General features: G+C 42.1%; 1 protein-coding gene and 1 long non-coding RNA gene across 3 annotated transcripts in view; one reads left to right on the forward strand and one right to left on the reverse strand.

The window, feature by feature from the left end:
• acsl2 (acyl-CoA synthetase long chain family member 2) overlaps positions 1-24,973 on the forward strand; it is an 87,816-nt gene that overhangs the window by 18,396 nt on the left and 44,447 nt on the right. Inside the window, exon 2 of one of the 2 annotated variants that reach the window (XM_060931328.1) lies at positions 120-185. The exons of the other annotated variant lie outside the window; for it this stretch is intronic. The gene's annotated coding sequence lies outside the window, so the exon portion shown is untranslated. The remainder of the gene's footprint in view (positions 1-119; positions 186-24,973) is intronic. 2 annotated transcript variants of the gene reach the window in all.
• The window catches only part of LOC132892866 (uncharacterized), a 58,103-nt gene continuing 34,381 nt past the window's right edge, over positions 1,252-24,973 (reverse strand). Inside the window, exon 2 of the long non-coding RNA XR_009655487.1 lies at positions 1,252-1,631. This is a non-coding gene — a long non-coding RNA (uncharacterized LOC132892866). The remainder of the gene's footprint in view (positions 1,632-24,973) is intronic.

Raw genomic sequence — 24,973 nt, forward strand, 5'->3', positions numbered from 1 at the left:
ATTTTTGTGGTAGTTAAAGTTTAAAGTACATGAATTTGCTGATTTATTATTACTGTATTCCTAATTCTATTTCAAAATGTTACTTTCCACATATTTTTTAATCTTTATTGCCACAATAGAAAGAGCAGGGTGAGAGAGGAGACAGTGGACCAGAGGCCAACGGGGATGATTATACAGGGTCGCAGGTGAGAAGAGAATATAACTAGCTATGTCACTACTATTAATTCTATTTATAAATTTTACTTTGTAGATTTTGACTTGAAGGCGGCACGGTGGTGTAGTGGTTAGCGCTGTCGCCTCACAGCAAGAAGGTCCTGGGTTCGAGCCCCGTGGCCGGCGAGGGCCTTTCTGTGTGGAGTTTGCATGTTCTCCCCGTGTCCGCGTGGGTTTCCTCCGGGTGCTCCGGTTTCCCCCACAGTCCAAAGACATGCAGGTTAGGTTAACTGGTGACTCTAAATTGACCGTAGGTGTGAATGTGAGTGTGAATGGTTGTCTGTGTCTATGTGTCAGCCCTGTGATGACCTGGCGACTTGTCCAGGGTGTACCCCGCCTTTCACCCGTAGTCAGCTGGGATAGGCTCCAGCTTGCCTGCGACCCTGTAGAAGGATAAAGCGGCTAGAGATAATGAGATGAGATGAGATTTTGACTTTAGATTTTGATAGTATATCATTTTAAAGACCTAAAGTCGGTTCCCTGGTGCTGTGCTGTTTGTGGTTATGTGGTTCTTTAGCTGCGAAGGAGAGGTGCAATTGAATGCGAGAGGATGATTAATCACTCAATAGACCTCTGAACAATTTGTCCCCCTCACTTCTAAAATGATGGCTACGCCCCTGGTCCTTCCCACGTCAGGACCTGGTCTTCCCAGACAGTGTCCTGTCCCAGTACTAACCAGTGTTTTGAGGTGCACTGGGCCTCCATTTCTACAGCCCTTGGTCTGTCGCTTATTATGGGTTACGGTGGGGGGCTGGTCCTCTGGTAACCGCGAGAGTTTGACTCCCTACTTGCATCTGTATTGGAGCGCGCCTCACCAGATAGTAGCATCTACCATTTTTATGATGGTCTTTGGTATGACCCGACCGCAAGTAGGACTCGTGATCTCCCAGTCAAGAGGCGGACACGCTAACCACTAAGCCAGCTCGTGGTCCTATATAGTGCGCTGTAAGCTTAACGTAACACTTGGTGTAAGTGCTTCTACATGTTTAACAGTGATCCAGCCTGTGTTTCAGGAAGAGCTGTTTGTGCATGCAGGTATGGACTGTAAACATTTTAATAAAGGAGGAAGAAAAGGGTGAGGGAGACAGTTGTAGAGAACTGTCTGGTCATGCCAGTTTGATATGTCAGGCATTTTACCACAAAGGCACGTGTTGTGAAACTGGATGTGCGAGGAAACCTCAGGAGTGAGAAATCTCACGTAGGAAATCATTGATCTTGAAACAAGTCCACTGCTTCCTCCTTCTTCAGACTTTTGACTCCTTCCCCGCCGTTTCCCCATTCACTCTGTCGCTTGGTCTCTCATGTCCAGTTTTACGTACTTCCCAAGTCCTCAGTCTCGAGCCACTCTGTGTGCACTTCACACTCTTTCGTTGGACTGGCGGTGTGGCTGCATATTTCACCTCCGAGCTGAGGTCATGCTGCAGTTTGTAAGCAGAACAATGTTCAGACATGTTAAAGGTTACACATATTACATAGTAAAATGTAATGAAATGCAATGAAAGGACTCCTACTCATCTTTCTGGAATGTTCATTGTGTGTGTGCTAAGAACAGACCGCTAAAAGGGTGCAGCTCTGTGTAACAAACGTAAAACGAGTACATGTACATTCGCTCAGCTTTTGCTGATCTTACATTCGCAGATTGAAACTGCAGACATATATTATTCTTCATCCATATGGAGATGTTACTAGCTTTTCATGTTTTTTTTTTCTCCTTCCCCCTCAGACTATTCAAAAGGAAAGCCACTTACAGTCCTTTCCAAGTGAAATGTTTTTACCATTAGTGCAAGTTTTCCACGTTTTTGAGCAGATGTTGTTCTCTGTGCTCGTTTCTTGAATTCTGCTGCTTACGCTCCATCACAGGGCAACGCAACGCAAGACACCGGGAGGAAAGCATTTCAAATTAGTACAAAATAAAAGCTTTCAGAGCAGCTTGGAACAATTGTGAGCTACTGCTCACTTGCGTATCCCTCCTGCTCTCGTGCTTATCAGAATGCAAGCAATCGAAGGACTAGGACACTTAGGCCAAAAAAAAAAAAAAAGTGTGTTTCCAGTAACATGAAATACTAAAATATGGTCGGTAGGTAGGAAAAAGTTTTTTTTTTTTCTTTTGTTCGAAAAAATGAACACAAGTAAACATCTTACAAAATAGTATTTTGGCACAGAATCCTTTATACCACACATCATAATAAAATAAGTGTTTTAAATCTTTAAACGAATAAAAAAAAATATCGCGAGAGTTCGAGTTATGATCTGTGGAAGCGATATTTCATGATATTTTCATGTAATAACGTGAAAATAACGTCCTAGGCTAGGCTACTTCCATTAAAAGCAGACGGCCTAGCCTAGCCTACTGTAGAACTTGGGTCGAGCAAAAACACCGAGCACAAACATGGCTGAATCCTGAATGACTCCTATTTGTATAAATAGGGGACTACATAGGCGGCAAAACGTAGTGTTTTTCCCTGCCATGGAAGTGCACTTGTATACTGAACAGGAAGCAATTTGCATTACAGCCTTGAATGAGGATTCAAAATGGGGGCTCGGCTCAGTTTTCCCTTCCTCCTTCAGTATACAAGTGCGCTTCCATGTTTATGCAGGAGGGCTGATAGAAGTGGCGAAACATTTTACTTTTTATCGTTTCTTTCACAACTTGAATGCGTTGAAACAAAAAATTATGACAAACTAACGCCGCTTACACTAAAAGATCGAGGGAAATTTGTAATAAAAACTTTACGGTCGGCAATTTCGACGCGGAAATTCTCGATCGGTTGGGTTACCGGAAACACACTTTTTTTTAAAATTTTTTTTTATTTGGCCTTATGAACGTTGACGTTGGAGCAATTTTTTATTTTTTTTAAATGTTATCTTTTTTCACTCTACCTTTTTTATATTTTGCATTCCATATGCACTTTATATTTTATATTTCATATTATATTTATTTTGGTAAGCGTAGTTTGGTCAGGCAGTTGCAAAATAAGAATTTCATTACCCAATAATAAACCGCTGTGTGTTATTGTGTATATGACAAATAAAAATCTTGAATTTTGACTTCAACAAATAATGAACCCTGAAACAAGTAAGTAAAGAGCAGTGTTCTCCCCAGGGATTTCAAATAGCATCCTGGTAAACTGTCGTTTTGAAATGGTGTCAAAATCCACTTTTTGTAAATACATTCAGTCGGTAAACAGGAAGTCGATGTGCGACAGACCTGAAAACGGTATACACGGTATAGAACCCCAGGCTGAAGCTCGTTCCCAAGTGGCTATGATTTTGTGGTTGCTGAGAAAAGTGTTACGAAAATTTTGTAAATCCACGCTATATGTTTCGTAAATACATTCAGTCGGTAAACTGGAAGTTGATGTGCGACAGACCTGAAAACTGTATATATGGTATAGAACCCCAAGCTGAAGCTCGGTACCAAATATCAAGCAGTTGTGATTTGTGGTTGCTGAGAAAAGTGTTACGAAAACTTTGTAAATCCACGCTATATGTTTTGTAAATGCATTGTCGGTAAACAGGAAGTCAATGTGTGACAGATCTGAAAACGGTATACACGGTATAGAACCCCAAGCTGAAGCTTGTTACCAAGTACCAAGTGGCTATGATTTTGTGGTTGCTGAGAAAAATGTTACGAAAACTTTAACTCCACGCTATAGGTTTTATAAATACATTCAGTCAGTAAACAGGAAGTCGATGTGCGACAGACCTGAAAATGGTATACATGGTATAGAACCCCAAGCTGAAGCTCGGTACCATGTGGCTATGATTTGTGGTTGCTGAGAAAAAGGGTGTTTCGGACGGACAGACAGACGGAGGTAAATTAGTATTACACCCCGGCCTTCGGAGCGGGGGCGTAATTATTTTTGTCCCTTACGATCATTATAATGAATGCCCTGTATTCTGGTAATTACTGTTAATGAGACACCTGGCAGTGTTTGAGGAGATCAGTGAATCATTTTATCCGTCTGACACCCACCTAGCAGCTGTTAGTCATCAGCATCTGGAAGGAAACCAGTGCGGAAAATGAACTCAAGACAGTTATGCGATGCTGGTCCCTTGCGTTATCTGGCATTTGAGTCAGATTGATTGATTTAAACCTGTGAAATGAGTCGTGGTGAATCAGTAGAAGGTTTCAGGTGTCGGTTGCACTGGGCCGTGGCGTCCTCTCTGAGCTCCGCCTCGGGCTTCTTACACCACCTCATAAAGACGGGAGAAACGCAGGAAGTTGCTACCACACAAGACATGCCACAGTCATCGTACTGACATCTAAGTGTCTACGCAAAAGTTCAAAGTTCCGTATTTGAATACAAAACAGCTCCTTGGTATCCTAAACAGGCTTCTTCTGCTCGTCTCTTTGGCGAACCCACAACAGAAAAGGTTCCAGGATTAGAAGTAGAACGCCTGAGAATGATGTGAGTCTGTAAACCATCCAGAGCAGCCTTCAAGAATCATCTGATTTCTACCTTTTAAGTGCAGTTCTAGGAAAATAATCAACACAGTGGTGTTGGGATGTGACCCAATATGAAGTGGAGTTACTAGCAGGGCTTTGAACCAGAATTTTTTTCCTATTGGTTCGTTCCAAACAGAAACGGAATTTTAACGTTTCCGGTTTTGGGTTCCACCATTAAATAGACGTTCCCGAACCGGTTAGAACAAAAATTTCGTTCCCGGAACGGTTAATTACGTTCCCTGTCAGCTGTTTAACAAATGGCTATAAAATTATGTCTCTGTCTCATCCAGCTTAAGCCAAATGTAGGCTAATTCTATTACAACCTTCATTAAATAAGACAAGAAATAATTCAAAACAATTATTATTTCAAATGTTGGCGATTTGGATTCTCAGTATGTCTTCCCATCTACACAAACAGAAAAAGTGCCAAAAATGAAAGAGAATTCGTTTAGTGTGTTACCAAAGGCTAGTCAGGCCCTATAGAGGGCTGCCGCATGACGTCACCGCGCCACGAGATTTTGTTAGACGCCATATTGGAAGACCAAGTACACATCTATGCAAGTACATGCATACATAAAACAAACTAAATGTAGCCAGGGCCGGTTCTGCCCTAATCTGGACCCGGGTGCAACATCGCGCAACCCCCTCCCCCCAAAAAAACCCACCAGTCTAAATCAGGACAACCATCACATAACTATAAACATTTTATATCAACTATTTTAACTAAATGGGCTATAATAAATAAGCCTGCAGGCAGCCACGGCGGGCTGCCTCAGAAAAGTAACCATTTGTCCTACCTTAACTCGTTTTGCATTTTCTGCCTCCTTTTTTGTATTTTCAACCCTCCGTTTATTTTCTTTCCTTTTCTGAAAACCCGATTTGTGTCCAGACATTTTGTTCTGCTACCAACGAACTAACTCGTCAGGTCTCGTCTCTCAAGTCCGCGATGATTCCCGTGGGAAGGGCAACAATTGATACATTTTCGTTCAGGCTCTTCTTTGCTCAGACACTCAGTAATGCACTTACTCACTTATTATCACGTGGAGACGTGATAGTAGTCCACCTTCCCGCTCTCTCCATTCAGTCAGCGAACGTCACACAGGAAGTGAACCCCAGTGGGTCATAGAAACTTGTGCAGGAGAAGAATGGCTTTTTTTATTTGTAGGCTACGGAAACTTTGAGGAACGAAATAAAAACCGGTATTAACCGGTTACCATTATTTTTAATAAGCGTTTCTATTCCGGAACATAAAAAATAATAAAGTTTCTGGTTTCGTTTCTGTTCCATGTGAAATAGAAAAAGTTCCCGGTTTTCGTTTTCGTTCCTTGAACCGGTTCAAAGCCCTGGTTACTAGTACCAAACAGATGATGATGATTTTTTTTTTTTCTACAACAGCACATCTCAGTGTTTTATTAGCTCATCCGGCCAGCAGGTGATGAGTTTATGCCATCGTGTTGGCCACATTTCACGAAAATCCCTTCTCTCTCAATTCACCAATTTTTATTCTTTTTGGCAGGAAGGTCAGTCTGCCTGGGGTGCGTATACAGTAGCTTCTACCCAAATTTGCATAATTGCAATTAATAATGATGTGTTGTAATAATCAATCCCTAACGAGCAGTTTCCACGCATCACTTCCCTCAATTCTTCACCGATTTTGATTCTTTCTGGCATCAAGGTAGGGGTGCCTAGGGTGCATCTAACTTCTACCCAGAGTTTCTTAATTACAATTATTAATGAAGTTATGGACTAATTAAGCCTTAATGAGCAGTTCAACAAAAATCACTACTTCTTGGTCAGTTCCTCGCCGTTTTGGATTCTTTCTGGCAAATAGGTCGGTGTTCCTAGGGTGGATTTTGCTTCTATATACGTACATACATGAAAATCCCTCACCTTTCGGCGAAATTCGCTGTTTTGAAACCAAAATGGGTGACCTACGTGAATCGTGTAGATCCGATGAGAAAAAAAATTGGTGGTGGGGGGGGGTGTTTGATATTGACCCAAAGGGCAAGGAGGTCGCTTCGCACCCATAGACAGCTCGTGCCGGTTTGCGCCTCCTCCTCCTGCTTTGATATTGACGCCATAGCGACGAGTACATCTCGCTGCAAAGGGCAAGCAGCATCATTTCGCGCCTCTTCTCCTGCTGGCCACAGCGTGCACACATCAGTCAGAGTGCAGACCAGACCACTGGAAGCTGGATTGAGTCATCGGACTGAATTTCCTACTTTTTTCAAACTTTCCTGATTGCTATCAAAACAAACAAAACTTCTGGCTTGATTACGTCAGCATTCGAAAGAGGGCGCGCGCGTCTTTTGACAATCACTGTGTCCGAAATTGCTCGCTACTCACTATATAGGGCACTGTATAGTGGAGACGCCATTTTGTAGTGCTGTCCGTGCTGAAAGAAATCAAATTAAAAGTCTCAAATTTGATTTAATAAAAGACAGCAGCAAAGAAGAAAGTATTCAGCCTTGATTTAAAAAGAACTGAAAGCTGCAGGTACTTCCATATCTTGGCAGGCTGAGTGGTATGCTGGGGCACCTCTTGCCAGCAGACCAGGATATCCAGAGGGAACTTGTGCGGTTCAGTGTTGACCTGACCATCCCCAGCTTTAAGGAGGGAGAGAGCATCGTGGAGTGGTGGGGTCATGTCTTCGACAAACCAGACAAGTACCCCTCCCTGGGTGCACTGGTTAAGTGTTGCCTCTCCATCTTTCATGGACCTAGAGTCGAGTCCTCATTTAGTCTGATGAATGATGTAATTGGTCAAAGGAGTGGCAACATGAAATGTGGAAACATTTAAAGGTCCCATGGCATGAAATTTTCACTTTCTGAGGTTTTTTAACGTTAAAATGAGTTCCTCTGACCTTCTTAAGTCACCCCAGTGGCTAGAAATTTCATAATGTGTAAACCAAACTATGCCCAACATTTGAGAATGGCGCGTCAAAACGGCGCGTTGATAAGCTCTTCCCTTTACTACGTCAGCAAGGGAGATGATCCCCACGCCCCCCCTCTGGATTCCCACCCACTGTATGGATTGCCCGCCCAGTTGTAGTGAGGAGACCATAGAGGACACAACAACATGGCATCACCTAAGCGAGCGAAACATGGAAATTGCGCTGTACATGGATGTGACAACACAGAAAGGAGTCCGTTTTTACTGCCAACGGGAGAGCCCCTGAAGACGCAGTGGCTTAATTTTATTTACTTCAATAATACGCCGTCGAGTCTACCTAAGACGGTGTATGTTTGTCGGAAGCATTTTCCTGATGAATGTTTCCACAACTTGGGACAGTACAGGGCAGGTTTTGCACATCAACTGTCACTGAAGCCTGGGTCCGTACCAAGCATCCCTGCCGCATCAGCCACAAACGGTGAACAAGTAAGTGTATAACTGTTGTCGTTTTGCCGTGTTTTAAAATCGGTGCCACGTTAGCCTTGCAATGGCTACATTAGCTGTGCAGCTAACCGCTTCCTGCAGTTAGCCAGGTACTCTGCGCTACAAAACCAAAAAGCATGCAGCATGCTTTGTTAAACCGAGTTTAGTCTGGAAATTGACTGTAACTTATGAGCTTATGTTTTGCCGTGTTTTAAAATCGGTGCCACGTTAGCCTAGCAATGGCTACATTAGCTGTGCAGCTAACCGCTTCCTGCAGTTAGCCAGGTACTCTGCGCTACAAAACCAAAAAGCATGCAGCATGCTCTGTTATAATAGCCAATCAAAACAGTTTTTACAAAGACACCCACATTCTTTTTTTTAAGTCACTCGTTCATTTTATTTGTTTAGTAAAAACCCAAACATTTGTTGAATTTATTTTATTTCCTCGCGTCGCACCTTAATGACGTCAGCGCGTGGTATTTTTCCCTTCGCGGTTTGTTCCTTCTCTCTCGCCATAGTAAGACACCCACATCCGCTTGTTCTGACCCACTGGAGGTAGCGTCACAGTGCTGTTAGCCAATCAGAGGTAACATGTTTACATGTCATGAATATTAATGATAAGACCCGCCCCCACCCTCTATCCTTCCCCGCCTCCTGCTTCTCATTAGCAAAACGACGCACTGGGAAAAGCGCTGAAATGGGGCTTTCTCCCAGGAGGCTATATCTACGTGCCGAGGGTTCATTTCGAGAAAGGCTGCGGATATAACATCCGGAAACCTCCACGAGCCCGTTTAAAGCATCAACAAACCACCATGCCATGGGTCCTTTAATGCAATACAGATGGTCAAGTAGACGCTGATGTCCAGGGGGAAGACAGCTATGCAGCTCTTTAGAAGGGAGGACGTGAAGTTTGGGGAAGTGGACAGAACATTGTGCAAGAACATCAACTCTGCAGCAGCCACATACAAACACCAGCAGAGGGTGAACAAGGAGGAAAAGCAGCAGCAGAAGAGCAAGTATGGCTCTCAAGCAACTTGCAGTGCTCAGCAGGCCAAGAAACAGACTGCTGAAGGAGAGAAGCGGGCAAGGCATGTGGGCAACTCGGCGAAAGCGGGCCATGGAGACACTGGTGGTCCAGGCAAATAAAAGGAAAAAAATGATCACTATTCCTTGTGTGTTCTCCACTTTCTTCGTTCTATTATTCACATTTTTTTCCAGGGCATAATTTCACTATAACTACATGTATTTGAATTTGTAATTGTACTGTATGTCCTTGTGCAAATGTCAATACAGTATACTTAGTAAGAAGGCTATAATATTTATTCTGGGGGTGGACTGCCCAAACAAAATAAAACAACACCAGAGGCCACGTCACCACTCGCGCACCCTTCTCACCTTTTTCACGCCTGTATATAGTGTGTACAGTGCCTTAAAGTATTCATACCCCTTGAACTTTTTCACATTTTTCCACCTTACAACCACGAACTTAAAATCTCAATAAAAAAAATTTTATGTGATAGACCAGAGTAGCACATAATTGTGAAGTGAAACGAAAATGATAAATGGTCTTCAAAATTTTAAACAAATAATAAAAATCTGAAAAATGTGGTGTGGATTAGTATTCAGCCCCCTGTACTCTGATACCTCTAAATACAATCCAGTGCAATCAATTGCCTTCAGAAGTCATCTAATTAGTTAATAGAGTCCTACCGTGTGTAATTTACTCTCAGCATAAATACACTTGTTCTGTGAAGGCCTCAGTGGTTTGTTAGAGAACACTGAAGAACAAACAGCATCATGAAGACCAAAGAACTCACCAGACAGGTCAGGGATAAAGTTCTGGAGAAGTTTAAAGCAGGGTTAGGTTATAAAAAAAAATCCCAAGCTCTGAACGTCTCAAGAAGCACTGTTCAATCCATCATTCAAAAATGGAAAAGGCATGGCACAACTGCAAACCTACCAAGACATGGCCGTCCACCTAAACTGACAGAGCGAGCAAGGAGAGCACTGGCCAGAGAAGCAGCCAAGAGGCCCATGATCACTCTGGAGGAGCTGCAGAAATCCACAGCTCAGGTGGGAGAATCTGTGCACAGGACAACTATAAGTCGTACACTCCACAAATCTGGCCTTTTTGGAAGAGTGGCAAGAAGAAAGCCATTGTTGAAAGACAGGCATAAGAAGCCATGTAGGGGACACAGCAAACATGTGGAAGAAGGTGCTTTGGTCAGATGAGACCAAAGTTGAACTTTTTGGCCTAAATGCAAAGCGCTATGTGTGGCGGAAAACTAACACTGCTGATCACCCTGCACACACCATCCCCACTGTGAAACATGGTGGTGGCAGCATCATGCTATGGGGATGCTTTTCTTCAGCAGGGACAGGGAAGCTGGTCAGAGTTGATGGGAAGATGGATGGAGCTAAATACAGGGCAATCCTGGAAGAAAACCTGTTGGAGGCTGCAAAAGACTTGAGACTGGGAAGGAGATTCACCTTCCAGCAAGACAATGACCCTAAACATACAGCCAGAGCTGCAATGGAATGGTTTAGATCAAAGAATATTCATGTGTTAGAACGGCCCAGTCAAAGTCCAGACCTAAATCCCATTGAGCATCTGTGGCAAGACTTGAAAATTGCTGTTCACAGACGCTCTCCATCCAATCTGGCTGAGCTTGAGCTATTTTGCAAAGAAGAATGGGCAAAAATTTCAGTGTCTAGATGTGCAAAGCTGGTAGAGACATACCACAAAAGACTTGCAGCTGTAATTGCAGCAAAAGGTGGCTCTACAAAGTATTGACGCAGGGGGGCTGAATACTAATGCACATCACATATTTTTCAGATTATTTGTTTAAAATTTTGAAGATCATTTATCATTTTCGTTTCACTTCACAATTATGTGCTACTCTGTGTTGGTCTATCACATAAAATCTCAATAAAAAATTTTAAGTTTGTGGTTGTAAGGTGGAAAGATGTGAAAAAGTTCAAGGGGTATGAATACTTTTTCAAGGCACTGTATATAGCTTGCAACATTTATTGCGCAAGGTGGCCCACTTTAGATCGTTCCTCCTGGACTAGGCAGGACCGGAGCGAGCTATACCGTCACCGATGGTCTCATTCCATTAACGCTGCAGCAATTTTATTGAAAGACAGTTTATCCATTTCTAGTTGCATTTAATGTTAACATACAGAAACAAGTGAGTTGCGTCCCTGTGATGGAAACCGTAAAGTTTGACCTATGACCGTTCCAACACACTGACACTGGAGACTCCGACCAAATAAACGATCTTCACAGAAGAATTCGCCATATGAATGATCAGTTGTGCACGCTTTTTAAATCTGTTTCTGTGGATACACGTTCCTACGAGAGTGTATGAGGGTCATGTTTAGGTTTAAAAAAAAAAAAAAGGAGCTGAGGCGGGGTCAATATTCTGAGGCAAAAAAAGTCATAAGATTATAGGTGTGCGTTTACAAGAAAAACTGTATGTTCTTTGAAATTCCAAGATTAAGACATCACAAATTTAAAATTGAGGAAAAAGGTGTGGGGTTTTTTGGGTCAAGGAGCCACATGGCTTCACTTTGCACGGTTGGCTTACTGCCATCACACTACAGACCCCACGGCTAAGCCAAGAGTTATCGGAAATGCAGTCTTCCTGCCTCAAATGTCCGATATAAAAGAATAAAGCACGAAGAGATCGACTGCATTTCCAAGAAGGCACTGCAGCCAGGAAGCCGAGAAGTGTGGTGGGGTGTGGTGTTTTATGCAGAGACTCAAGGCCAATTTATGCTGACAACCCAGTCCTCGCAGATAGCGTCGTAGACAGTGTCTGCGTAGCCCCCCCCACCTTCGCAGACGCTCTGCGCGCACCTCCCAAAAATTGTGACCACCGCAGAAGCCTCGCAGACAGCGCCGCAGACAAGAGGGCTCTGATTGGTCCACTCTACATCCGCTGTACACGCACTTCCGCTTCCCTACTTTTCCGGTTTGGTTTGTTTTCACGACCGGCATTTTTAAAAACACGAGCGAAGATGGAGCAGCACGAAGAGCGGTTGATTGAGGAAGTACGTACATCTATACGACTCCAGTTCTAGTCATTATAAGTAACCAGAGGATAAACACTCCACTAACCACACCCACCAACTACTCCTAGCGATTTCGCGACTTCGCGCCCCCTTGCGTTGTGGTGGTGAATAACATCGCGCACGCCTGTTACTCCCCGCTCAACGATAAATTACAACAGTCTGCGAAAAGCTATCTGCGAAAGCCTTGTCGCAAGAGCATGCAGAGGCCCTCAGATTGTTTTGCAAGTCAAGGGGCCCACAGGGCCCCTCCTGGGGAAAAAACGGGCCCATTTCTACAATGGGGGGCCCAGTGATTATCCTTCAGTTGAAGTGAACCTAGTGAGCGAAGCGAGCCCAATGAACAGCTGGGGCAGCCCAGGGGCTGTTTTTTTTTTTTTTGGTATTAGAAGCCATATGAAGCAATGTAGATGACAAAAATCAATGCTTCAACCAAATATATTGAGATATTGTTGAATCAGTGGCAATATTTTCAAATTCAACCACAGGCCACTACGTATCACATCTATATTATCTCCTCCTTGTAAATTATAGCACAAGAATGGGTTTGTTTTTTGCATGCTGTGACGGTCTAATTCTGCTCGTCTCTAATCATCTCTACTTCTAATTTCATTAATTTATTTTATTAACTTGTTTTCAGTTTGGTGTAGGTCTGTTGTTGTAGTAGTCGTCGTCACCAGTGGTGGTGGTGGTGGTAGTAGTAGTGGTTGCTGTTGTAGTAGTTGATGTTGCAGTAGTTGTTGTAAATCTAGTATGACTAATTACCTTGGGTATCAGGGGTATCAGTTTTTTCAGGTGAATGTATTCTCTTTCTGCCAAAGAATGACAAAATAGATGCATCTCTTTCTTTTTTTTTTCTTATCTATGTTTTCTTGTCTCTTTCGAATATTCGTACATAAACCGTAAGACGCCACCTAGCGAAAGACTTGGATCAGGTTTTACTCGCTTGGGACGCTACAAACGTGGCGGCGTAAATACACGAACGGGTCCGACGTATATTCAATATGGCGGCGGTCAAAACAAATTCATCCGATGCTGAAATCTGTTGAATATCCAGATAATTATGTTGGAAGTTGCATATTTGTGCAAGATTTTCAATATTGAGACCATGAAGTCAAGTAATACACCACGAAACGTTCCAAATAGGGTATAAAATGCTCGCGTCCATATTGGCCCCTGCCCCTCTCGACAATGCGTTCATTATTCGAAATAGTGCGTCTTAGACGCGGGCGCGCCAACAATCTGAGTCTCTGTTAATGTAAAAAAAAAAAAAAAAAACCTCAGAAATTTCAGGGAAAAAAAAAAAGTCATATTCCAAAACTACAAAGTCACAAATTTGTTTAATCTTGGAATTTCTGACTTTTATTTATTAATTTTTTTTCCTGAAATTTCTGAGGTGTCTTCCCCACACACACACTTATCTTGGAGAACAGCCGTGTGAGAGAGTGGGTTTTTTTCTTTTTTTTTTAATAAAACCTACAATGGCCCTAATATGCCATCATTAGTTCCTGCGTAAGTTGCCGCCATAGAAATATTTTTCAACACTCTGATGAAAACCGACACCCTGGTGCTGAAGAGTTTATTTCTGACTGTTTAAACACCACAATCACTTGAAGATGCAAATGTTTGAAGGCGATTCTAATAGCTGTTGTGGCGTGGGCAAGAAGCCGCTGGTAAATACAGTATGATAACCTGTTTATCAGGCGGGCCGTGTTTATTACATAATTAAGCTCCAAGGATCAGGTTGCAAAACTGTAAAGGTGGATTCTTCAGGAGGTCGTCTGATAAAAATATTGATCTGGACATTTCCTCGAATCCAAACGCACAGCTTGGAGAAAGATAATGTGAGGGATCCATTGAAAGTGGCTGTTTGTTTTTCTCTCGCTCCCTGAGCATCTATATTTCTCCATCTCCTCAGTATTGACGAGTGCTGTGCTTTGTGTACGGCTTCTTGACAGATACGGCGAATTCTTCTTCGTCTTTTCTTTGGTACTGCGTCCCAGTTCGTTTATCAGCAGGTTGAGTAATGGCTCCTGTCCTTCAGTCCTCTTTTGTGGAGCCTGAGAGAGAAAGAGAGAGACAATAGCGCCTGTCTGCAACAGTACAAAGGCCATCGAGGCATTGTGTGTGAGCGTTGGAGAAAAGAAATAATCCTCTCTTGTCAATGTTGTGTAATCGTTTTCAGATACAAAGTCAGAGGAGCGCTTTCATCTGGAGCTTTTGTACGTCTTTGAACAGGAGAGAAAGAAAATGGATCACAAAGAGGAAAGATAAACAAAACTCTGAATAGACACTGCTAAAATAGAGAGGCACTTTTTTAAAATATAAATTTATATATCATACGTGTGGACAGTTAAAGTCCACACTCCTGCAGGTCAAGGTAAAGTCTCAGAAGGCTGTATAAGGAAACCATGGGGGATAAACCACTCTGGGGTGTGCTGTCCTGTGAAAATAATCAATGTGAAGTTATTGTTAGCAGCACAAAAATGATTTCCGATATCATGCAACAGTAAATCGAGACGCAAATTTATGATTTTGAATCAATTAAATTAAAAAAAATGAATCATGATTATGGGCGGCACGGTGGTGTAGTGGTTAGCGCTGTCGCCTCACAGCAAGAAGGTCCTGGGTTCGAGCCCCGGGGCCGGTGAGGGCCTTTCTGTGTGGAGTTTGCATGTTCTCCCCGTGTCCGCGTGGGTTTCCTCCGGGTGCTCCGGTTTCTCCCACAGTCCAAAGACATGCAGGTTAGGTTAACTGGTGACTCTAAATTGAGCGTAGGTGTGAGTGTGAATGGTTGTCTGTGTCTATGTGTCAGCCCTGTGATGACCTGGCGACTTGTCCAGGGTGTACCCCGCCTTTCGCCCGTAGTCAGCTGGGATAGGCTCCAGCTTGCCTGCGACCCTGTAGAAGGATAAAGCGGCTAGAGATAATGAGATGAGATGAGATGAATCATGATTATCAGGCTGTTTAATCTTTTAGTTTTTCCATAGCTGTAATTGTGTTGTTGAGACAGCAGATGGTGTAATAACATACAATAGCGGGAATGCACGTGACTTCGCCCCGGGTGGAAGTAACACAGTGCTAATGCTGCGAAAACACACAAAAGAGAAATGTAAAATGAATGAGATGTTGTGCGATCGACTCTACAAATCGATTTAACAATAAATCAGACCTCTCTGACTTTACAGACTGCTGAAGGCTGAAGAAAATGGAGGGAGAACGAATGTTCATAAATGTTTATTAAGAAAAGGCCAATTATATATATTTTTTTAATAAAAGGGAAATTTTAGGTAAGACGGATAAGATATTTTAATCCAACCTTTACAAATGTGGGTAAATAAATATTTTATTGAATTAAATCAAACAAGCAAAAAAAAAAAGTTGATGCAGACTGGGAAATCTTTCCATTTTTTTTTTGTTAATTTTCATTTAATTTTTTTTCCCAAGCATATTGTGAATTAAATCGAGTCATGAACTGGATGAATCGTTACATGCCCCAATAGTATCCCATCTAGCAGTGCGTTCTTCCTCTTGTACCACAGTAATTTTTCAATTCTTTCTTTATATTACAGTGTGTCCCTGTCAAAATGTCTGTGAATGCTCCCATTCATCCAGGTCATAGTATCATAGTAACCTCAAAAAAACGAGTGCCCTGAGAACACAATATCCCCTGCTGGTAACTAGGCTAGAACTCTGGTAAAATAGGACTGAATTGAATGAAATTGCAGTGTGTCTATTACCGACATATAACAAAGAATCCTGTCAAGTTTCATGAAATTCCTCCAAAAATTGTGAGGGGAGTTGATTTCAGAAGGAAAACCCACCCTCATGAAATTGTCAAGTTATAATTTTGTTAATCAAGGGCTGTAACTCTGGTAAAACGTGACCGAATTTAAAGGGGAACCGAAGGCAATTTTTTTTTTTTTTTTTAATCAAAATTCCATTTCTCTCATTTTATTAAATATAGGAATGCCTTTTTGATCGCTATTTTGTCGCTGCTATAGCAAGTTATGAGTGTTTGAAATATGCTCTGTAATATATCAGTCCATATGTCAAAGCAACAGCCGTAAACGAGATTCGTTGAGACCTGTGCGAGACATCGTAGGACGGAAGTAAAGCGTACGGCGGAAATCAAAGTGACCGTCTGCCAACGTTGTCAAAAGATGCGCGCGGCCTCTTTCGAATGCTGATGTGATCAAGCCGGAAGTTTTGTTTGTTTGTTTTGATAGCAATCAGGAAAGTTTGAAAAAAGTCGGCAGTAATCGTCATTTAAACTCGTTTTTGAGCAATATTTCGTTTGGAAAACAGTTTTCAAAATGGCGGTGCTGACACCTGGTGGACACTTCACGTTTCGAAGTCTCGTGAAGATCGCGTGGATAAGCGACGCCTGCCGTGGACCAAACAAACTAAATTCAACACGGCTAAAAACCGAATAGGCCGATAAGTATAATATTTAATTGCAATTAGTTGCCAATACGAGTCACGATATAAGGTTACTAAAACCGAAAACGTAACTGAATAACACATTAATTAAGAAATAAAGCAAGTTTAAAAATGACTTCAGTTCCCCTTTAACGAAATTACAATATGTGTGTTACCGACATACAACAATGCCTTGTCAAGTTTTATGAAATTCCTCCAAAAATTCTGAAAGGAGTTGATTTCAGAAGATGAGCACCCTTTCCTGGGACGGACATTGCCACGACTTAATCCCCCTTCGGGCTTTTCGGCCAGCAGGGGATAAAAATCAAATCAAACGCAACTGGACTTTAAGTCTTTGAAGATGTTTCACCTCTCATTCAAAAGGCTCCTTCACCTTCTAGTTAGACAAGCTGATGAAGTGACGTGAGCTGAAGAAACCTCTTGAATGAGAGGTGAAACATCTTCAAAGACTTAAAACAAAGTCCAGTTGGGGTTTTTTTTTTTGAGGTCCTGTCAAAATGTTGTGGAAGACGCATGGAGTTAAACACTTCTCACTTTTGTTGTTGCAGCGACTATGAACTCTTTCCATCATCTGCATCTGTTTTTAGCAGGGCTTTGAACCAGAATTTTTTTCCTATTGGTTCGTTCCGAACAGAAACAGAATTTTAACGTTTCCGGTTTTGGGTTCCACCATTAAATAGACGTTCCTGAACCGGTTAGAACGAAAAAATTTCGTTCCCGGAACGGTTAATTACGTTCCCTGTCAGCTGTTTAACAAATGGCTATAAAATGATGTCTCTGTCTCATCCAGCTTAAGCCAAATGTAGGCTAATTCTATTACAACCTTCATTAAATAAGACAAGAAATAATTCAAAACAATTATTATTTCAAATGTTGGCGATTTGGATTCTCAGTATGTCTTCCCATCTACACAAACAGAAAAAGTGCCAAAAATGAAAGATAATTTGTTTAGTGTGTTACCAAAGGCTAGTCAGGCCCTATGCATTGATAGGCTAACAGAGGTTAACGTCATTTAATGTTCGCGAGCCTCTCATTAACGTGGACAAATATATTGATATCGTGTTTGAAATTGACGTTTTTGAATAATGATAGACTGCAATATTTACCTCTTATTTAAGATGTGGAGACGTGATAGTAGTCCACCCTCCCGCTGTCTCCATTCAGTCAGCGAACGTCACACAGGAAGTGAACCCCAGCGGGTCATAGAAACTTGCGCAGGAGAAGAATGACTTTTTTTATTTGTAGGCTACGGAAACTTTGAGGAACGAAATAAAAACCGGTATTAACCGGTTACCATTATTTTTAATAAGCGTTTCTGTTCCGGAACATAAAAAATAATAAAGTTTCTGGTTTCGTTTCTGTTCCATGTGAAATAGAAAAAGTTCCCGGTTTTCGTTTTCGTTCCTTGAACCGGTTCAAAACCCTGGTTTTTAGTTAATAAAACAGTTTCACGTCTTGACTGTTACAAAGTGCTGACACCAGACATTTCTTCCAGAAATGATTTAAAAAAAAAAAAGAATTAAAGAAATGTGAGACAGGAATTATTTAATTACATTTTTTTGGTGTTAACTTGGAGAGAGAGCAGTGAAGCCGGTGAGAACCGACTGTTTGCAGGTATGATATGAGAACAGGCTCTAACTTGCTCTGTGAGCTTTCCACAGGATTATATGTAACTATAAATGGATAATAAATATGAGTGGCAAATAGCTGTGGTATAACAAGAATAAAATGCTGTGGTGTAATGGGAAAATAAACTTTGTAGAAACAGTTTACACCACTTTGTGGTTTTATTTTCCTGTAACAGCATGATCTGTCATTTTACTGGGTCATAACTAAGAATATTTTTTTTTATATACACTTTTTATATACTCAGTCAATAAACTATACGGTTTTGAATGGTGATGTTGATTTTAATTTGAAATAAAATGATGAAAGAAATAATACAGATAAAACTAAATCTTTGATGTGAATATTCAGAATTTGGCAAAAATGGCGGCTTGATCTGGGACATGATAAATGGTCGACATCGCATTCCCTTAAAGGTCCCATGGCATGAAATTTTCACTTTGAGGTTTTTTAACGTTAAAATGAGTTCCTCTGACCTTCTTAAGTCACCCCAGTGGCTAGAAATTTCATAATGTGTAACCCAAACTATGCCCAACATTTGAGAATGGCGCGTCAAAACGGCGCGTTGATAAGCTCTTCCCTTTACTACGTCAGCAAGGGAGATGATCCCCATGCCCCCCCTCTGGATTCCCACCCACTGTATGGATTGCCCGCCCAGTTGTAGTGAGGAGACCATAGAGGACACAACAACATGGCATCACCTAAGCGAGCGAAACATGGAAATTGCGCTGTACATGGATGTGACAACACAGAAAGGAGTCTGTTTTTACTGCCGACGGGAGAGCCCCTGAAGACGCAGTGGCTTAATTTTATTTACTCCAATAATACGCCGTCGAGTCTACCTAAGACGGTGTATGTTTGTCGGAAGCATTTTCCTGATGAATGTTTCCACAACTTGGGACAGTACAGGGCAGGTTTTGCACATCAACTGTCACTGAAGCCTGGGTCCGTACCAAGCATCCCTGCCGCATCAGCCACAAACGCCAAACAAGTAAGTGTATAACTGTTAAGTCGTTTTGCCGTGTTTTAAAATCGGTGCCACGTTAGCCTTGCAATGGCTACATTAGCTGTGCAGCTAACCGCTTCCTGCAGTTAGCCAGGTACTCTGCACTACAAAACCAAAAAGCATGCAGCATGCTCTGTTATAATAGCCAATCAAAACAGTTTTTACAAAGACACCCACATTCTTTTTTTTAAGTCACTCGTTCATTTTGTTTGTTTGTTCAGTAAAAACCCAAACATTTGTTGAATTTATTTTATTTCCTCGCGTCGCACCTTAATGACGTCAGCGCGCGGTATTTTTCCCTTCGCGGTTTGTTCCTTCTCTCTCGCCATAGTAAGACACCCACATCCGCTTGTTCTGACCCACTGGAGGTAGCGTCACAGTGCTGTTAGCCAATCAGAGGTAACACGTTTACATGTCATGAATATTAATGATAAGACCCACCCCCACCCTCTACCCTTCCCCGCCTCCTGCTTCTCATTAGCAAAACGACGCACTGGGAAAAGCGCTGAAATGGGGCTTTCTCCCAGGAGGCTATATCTACGTGCCGAGGGTTCATTTCGAGAAAGGCTGCAGATATAACATCCGGAAACCTCCACGAGCCCGTTTAAAGCATCAACAAACCACCATGCCATGGGACCTTTAAAAAGGTTGTAGTCCACTGAAAAGTCTACAGTTATCACTAATTAATTGTATTTTAAGTTGTAACTTTATACACCTAAGGATTGGTGCGCTCACAGAATAATCATAACTGTAATAAAACATCATGCAAAATATCTGATCACCGTCGTAACTCCATTTTCCGCATACCCAAAACCAATACCATCGTGTGTTTCAATCTAAACGGAAAGCCTCAGGGTCGAGGTCACTACCTCACCAAAAGTAGTAACTTAATTTTTATATGGTGTAGTGATTAAGTTATAAATCTGCGATTTTGTTTTTTAAAATGAAAGTTAGATATAGAATATGTTTCTTACAGAATATGTTACGATGGTAGCTGGTCTTGTATGAATTTCTGAGCTATAAAATGAGTTGTGGTCTATTTTTTACCGTAGCGTGTTATTTGTGTGCGGGGAAGGACACATTAACAATTTGCATGTGTAGAATGGAATTTTCCACTCCAACAGTTAGAAGTCGATCGTGCTTCCATTTGCGGTCTTTGTTACGCGGGTGATCTGTTCGGACGTTATCACTGAAAAGGTGAGTTTTGAGAGTTTTATTTTGTTTTAGTCTTGCAGTATAAGGTCATAGAATGTTTCTTTTTCATCTTACTTTCATATCTCGTAGTGTTTGTGTATTTTTGGCCAATATTTTGCAACCATGGTCAATTTAGATCGAACTTTTGATAGAATCTACAGCCAGTCATTTTGCCCTGCCCCCACCTTGCGCTCCGTCCGGTGCTGTAGTGATGTCCCGTTGCTCGCGCGCCGCGGCAGAGACCCGCGCGACCTTCAGCCGGTACAGTCGCTGTTCTTTTACCACCGCCGTTATTCTCATCTTTCCGGTGAGTTCTTGATTTTTCCATTGTGTCCTATTTCGCCATATCAAATCCCCAAAATTATTATTATTCATATTTACAGTGGTGCTTGAAAGTTTGTGAACCCTTTAGAATTTTCTATATTTCTGCATAAATATGACCTAAAACATCATCAGATTTTCACACAAGTCCTAAAAATAGATAAAGAGAACCCAGTCAAACAAATGAGACAAAAATATTATACTTGGTCATTTATTTATTGAGGAAAATGATCCAATATTACATATCTGTGAGTGGCAAAAGTATGTGAACCTCTAGGATTAGCAGTTCATTTGAAGGTGAAATTAGAGTCAGGTGTTTTCAGTCAATGGGATGACAATCAGGTGTGAGCGGGCACCCTGTTTTATTTAAAGAACAGGGATCTATCAAAGTCTGATCTTCACAACACATGTTTGTGGAAGTGTATCATGGCACGAACAAAGGAGATTTCTGAGGACCTCAGAAAAAGTGTTGTTGAGGCTCATCAGGCTGGAAAAGGTTACAAAACCATCTCTAAAGAGTTTGGACTCCACCAATCCACAGTCAGACAGATTGTGTACAAATGGAGGAAATTTAAGACCATTGTTCCCCTCCCCAGGAGTGGTCGACCAACAAAGATCACTCCAAGAGCAAGGCGTGTAATAGTTGGCGAGGTCACAAAGGACCCCAGGGTAACTTCTAAGCAACTGAAGGGCTCTATCACATTGGCTAATGTTAATGTTCATGAGTCCACCATCAGGAAAACACTGAACAACAATGGTGTGCATGGCAGTGTTGCAAGTAGAAAGCCACTGCTCTCCAAAAAGAACATTGCTGCTTATCTGCAGTTTGCTAAAAATCACGTGGACAAGCCAGAAGGCTATTGGAAAAATGTTTTGTGGATGGATGAGACCAAAATAGAACTTTTTGGTTTAAATGAGAAGCGTTATGTTTGGAGAAAGGAAAACACTGCATTCCAGCATAAGAACCTCATCCCATCTGTGAAACATGGTGGTGGTAGTATCATGGTTTGGGCCTGTTTTGCTGCATCTGGGCCAGGACGGCTTGCCCTCATTGATGGAACAATGGATTCTGAATTATACCAGCGAATTCTAAAGGAAAATGTCAGGACATCTGTCCATGAACTGAATCTGAAGAGAAGGTGGGTCATGCAGCAAGACAACGACCCTAAGCACACAAGTCGTTCTACCAAAGAATGGTAAAAGAAGAATAAAGTTAATGTTTTGGAATGGCCAAGTCAAAATCATGACCTTAATCCAATTGAAATGTTGTGGAAGGACCTGAAGCGAGCAGTTCATGTGAGGAAACCCACCAACATCCCAGAGTTGAAGCTGTTCTGTATGGAGGAACGGGCTAAAATTCCTCCAAGCCGGTGTGCAGGGCTGATCAACAGTTACCGCAAACGTGTAGTTGCAGTTATTGCTGCACAAGGGGGTCACACCAGATACTGAAAGCAAAGGTTCACATACTTTTGCCACTCACAGATATGTAATATTGGATCATTTTCCTCAATAAATAAATGACCAAGTATAATATTTTTGTCTCATTTGTTTAACTGGGTTCTCTTTATCTACTTTTAGGACTTGTGTGAAAATCTGATGTTGTTTTAGGTCATATTTATGCAGAAATATAGAAAATTCTAAAGGGTTCACAAACTTTCAAGCACCACTGTAAGTGAATAATCAATTCAGTCATCATAACTTGGCATTTTTAACCCAAGCAATCAAAGAGGAAATTTATTCAGTATTTTCACTCATCTGTGAAGGAGGGGCTTTAATTCTTCATGATGGAGTTATTTTATATGGAAATCAATTTTACAAAAGCATTTGAATTGTAATCAAAGAAATGTTCCACAGTGGAGGCCAGATAAAGCGAGATACTATCTTTATTCTTACTAAACATGACAAGAAACATTGAGTGTTAGGCAAATGCAAAAAAAAAAAAATAGTAAAGTTAGAAAATGTATTTTTTGACCATAATGTCCCAAATGAGAGAGCGGTTTCTGAGACGGACCCATGTACATATTCTAATATATGGAGGAGAGCACGGTGTTGGTATTCAGGGCTGGAAACTGAACTACAGGAGCAGGGAGGTGATACTTTTATTCCCAGCTCTTCAGATGATGAGGAGAGGAAGTGGGTGAGAGGTGAACAGTGTGTGCGCGCGTGCGGTTGAATCCAGAGAAAGGAGGGGGAATGAATGGCACAGTGAGGGGGAGAGAGAGAGAGGGAGGGAGGGAGGGAACACTACAGGCTTACAAATGGCTGCAGATGAGTGTTACACTGTTTGGGTCTCCTCAGTGGACTGAGATGACCCATTTCTCTCTCTCACACTATGTAAAGTGTATGGAGTGATGCTGGACCCTCCCACTCACCCCATCATACCATACCACCAAGTCTCTCTCTCTGTCTGTCTGTCTTTCCTTCTGATATATTCTCTGTCTTTCTTTCTCTGATTCGCTCTCTCTCGGTCGGTCTTTCCTTCTGATTTTTTTCTCTCTCTCCTTGTCTGTCTTTCCTTCTCTCTCTCTCCTTGTCTGTCTTTCCTTCTCTCTGTGTGTGTGTGTCTCTCTCTCTCCCTCCCCTTCTCTCTCGGTCTGTCTTTCCTTCTCTGATTTTCTCTCTCTTGGTCGGTCTTTCCTTCTCTCTGTGTGTGTGTGTCTCTCTCTCTCTCTCCCCTTCTCTCTCGGTCTGTCTTTCCTTCTCTGATTTTCTCTCGGTCGGTCTTTCCTTCTGATTTTTTTTTCCTCTCTTTCTCTCGGGCTGTCTTTCCTTCTCTGATTTTTTTTCTCTCTCTCCCGGTCTGTCTTTCCTTCTCTGATTTTTTTTCTCTCTCTCCTTGTCTGTCTTTCCTTCTCTCTTTCTCTTGGGCTGTCTTTCCTTTTCTGATTTTTTTTCTCTCTCTCCTTGTCTGTCTTTCCTTCTCTCTTTTTCTCTCTGTGGCGCTCTCTCTCTCTCTCTCGTTAATTTCCCCGCTTCCACTTTGCTTCTTGTCCTTCCTGGCATGAACTTTGTGTGTGTGTGTACACGTGTGGGTCCTCCGTCAGCCCAAAAATGGCCGAGAGTAACCCGAACACCTGTTCTGATTCAGCCAATCAGCATCGGTTCCTCGGCTCGAACGGAGAAGCCCAGCCGTCTGCCTGTGGCCTCAGTTTATTGGTTAAGTTATAAAAGGCTGAGCCCCGTCTCATGGGAAAAGAAACGCCGCTTTTAAAGGAATACACTTTTTAATTAATCTGGACGTGACCACAGAGAAGAATTTCACCATGTTTTCATGTCTGGAGAAAGAAAAGAAAACACACCTCATGTGGATGCTATAGCAACGCCATCTCTAAAAGGACAAGTTCACTAAATAATAGTTCCTACAGGCCGTGTTCATGCAGCGTCACATTAACGACACTCGCTTTAGTTCCTCAGGTCTGGCCTGGATATTAATAAATGAGAACTGAAGTGTGTCCTTATCAAAATGCTTCTAAAGGTGTTGACGGGTGATTGACAGTTTTGCGTGTATGCTGAGAGACTGTACTGGCTGTCAGTGTTGGATTAGTGAGTTCAGGACATCACTGATAACTGGTAATGAAACTTATACACTTGATGTGTACTGTTCAGTTGGATGGAATAATTTAAGATAGAATATTTGTATTTTATTCTGTCCACATTCACTGGACATGAGCAACCGCACACTCTGATTGGCTACTCTACTACTAGGATATCAGTTCAAAAACCGTGAGTAGAGGAAAAACAAAATGGTGGAGCGTGTTGCCGAACCAACGGAGGATTAAATAAAAACTCTACTCAAAAACAACTTTGTGTTCTCTGAATGTTTAACTGCTTTATATTGGTTGTGTTCGAAACAGAAGGTTATTGTCTCGCTGTTGTGATAGACGGGTGTTTCGTAATGTAGGACTTTTGACTGAAGGCCTCTTCTAAGGACTCCCCCCAATGACCCTTTTAGCAGAGTGTTTATGGTAACATGTGACACCAGTACAATATATAACTAAGAGTTAAGGCCAATTTATGCTGACAACGCAGTCCTCGCAGATAGCGTCGCAGATGGCGTCTGCGTAGCCCCCCCCCTCGCAGACGCTCTGCGCACACCTCCCAAAAATTGTGACCACCGCAGACAGCCTCGCAGACAGCGTCGCAGACAAGAGGGCTCTGATTGGTCCACTCTACATCCGCTGTATATGCACTTCCACTTCCCTACTTTCCCGGTTTGGTTTGTTTTCACGACCGCCATTTTTAAAAACATGAGCGAAGATGGAGCAGCACGA

This window comes from Neoarius graeffei, chromosome 10 (assembly GCF_027579695.1).
Source record: "Neoarius graeffei isolate fNeoGra1 chromosome 10, fNeoGra1.pri, whole genome shotgun sequence".
Lineage (NCBI taxonomy): Eukaryota > Metazoa > Chordata > Actinopteri > Siluriformes > Ariidae > Neoarius > Neoarius graeffei.